Source organism: Macrobrachium nipponense, chromosome 4, assembly GCF_015104395.2.
Source record: "Macrobrachium nipponense isolate FS-2020 chromosome 4, ASM1510439v2, whole genome shotgun sequence".
In the NCBI taxonomy this organism is placed as follows: Eukaryota; Metazoa; Arthropoda; class Malacostraca; order Decapoda; family Palaemonidae; genus Macrobrachium; species Macrobrachium nipponense.
In genome coordinates, this window is record NC_061100.1 from 87,863,442 (window position 1) to 87,865,412 (window position 1,971).

Below are 1,971 nucleotides of genomic sequence, written 5' to 3' on the forward strand. Positions count from 1 at the left end.
ATATATATATATATATATTATATATATATATATAGTATAATATATATAGATATATATATATATATATATATATATATATATATATAGTATAACATAATATAACATAATATAAAGACAACTGTCTCTACCACATACAAACATTGCGTGTAGTAGACTTAACAAGCTCAGTTACTTCGTACTCAGCTCAGAGGCTCATCAGCTGTTTTGAGCTCTCCTAAGCTATGCACCAGTCTCCGGTCTCTTCCACCCAAACACTTATACCAAGAAAACTAAGGAAAGCACACAGGACATTAATCCACTACCCACCAGCATCGATAATGCAGCGTCTATTCAATGCGTTGCCAGCTCATCTGAGGAACATATCAGGATTGAGCGCAGATGGTGTTTAAGAATAAGCTCGACAAATATCTAAGCTGCATCCCAGGCCATCCGAGATTGGAAGATGCCAAATACACCGGAAGATGCATTAGCAATACTCTGATAGACACGAGAGGTGCCTCACACTGTGGGACCTGGGGCAACCCGAACGAGCTGTAAGGTCTGTAAGGTAAGGTAAGGTCTGGATTTTCGTATTTACCTGAAAACAGGCTAAGTCGCTTTCCTCCTGTCCAGGATCAATCTCAAGATTCTTGGCAGTGAGGCGAAACAGTTATTGCTCTTCTGGCTTTTAAACAGATGAGGTTGCCTAATTCGTGATCCCTGGACTAGACGTTACCTATCTCCCCTAATCGGAAGACGCACGTCTTAGCGAATGTTATAACGCTGTGTATTCAACTTATTCATTAATGAGGGTGTCCATCCCGTGAACAGGGTACATAGTGGATAATCGGCAATGATGGATCATATGCGAAGTCTGGACCAACACATCGTAGGGAAAAGCGCACCCCCCACACACATTATACATATATATATATATATATATATATATATATATATATATATATATTATATATATATATATATATATATATATATATATATAAAGGCACCGTCCACACGGTCGAACTTTGCTCGGTATGACGTCAGAAGCGCTGATACAGCGGGAAAAGTTCTGACTTTCCCCCGCTTCTGACGCCACGTCGAAGTCGAACACAATTCTTCGAGCAAAGCTCGAACTTGTAGACGGGGCTTAACGATATGTTAAGTTGTGCAAATATGGTTTGGTCACTTGCGGGAACTTAAGACCCATGAACATCCATTGGGTAGGGCATGGATCTAGAAACGTTTTCCTCGTAAATACTCGCAGAAAATCAGAAAGGGAGCCGTTGGCATCGTACTAGGTCTCAGCTTTTGCAGCCCTGCAAGCCCGGCACTATCGAGATCGCTCCTTCTCGTCATCCCTGGCAAGGCTTCTGAATTCAGGTTTTCAATAAGCCTATCATTCCAACCGTAGAGCAAAGCCGAATTATTCTTTATGTCCCAAGCAAGGCATCTGGCCTGAGCGTCATTTGTTTACTCAGTTGTGTGTGGGTAGCGATGCATAATACATTTGGTGATGGTGTTGAGCGAAATGACCGTATTCATCAACCGAAGCTTGAATATTTTAATTCTACAGATTTGTATTAGCGTTGACCTTCGCTATAGTTTTGTTACTCTCCTTCGCATATTTAAGTATGGATGCGTTTATTTATTAATTTATGTGCCTGTACTTCGTCATTAACTTTGAAGTATGAATTTATAAAAAGAAAAACAGCTAAAATAGCTCAAGGAAACGTGGAAATTTAAATTGCGATGCATTGTCTAAAGTCGTTATCAGTACTGACAAAAATCCAGGTAGAATGTATACATAATATATTCGAGTGTATGTGAGGCATAGTAGTGTCTGCGTTCTCGCGTTAACATATCCAGACAGATATACACGTTCATTCTCAACAAGTGAGATAAAGACGTCATCTTTGCTATTCAATATTTTTTCCATGTACATGCTCCCTGTACCGGCAGGTAGCATTCAAGAGAGAGAGAGAGAAAGAG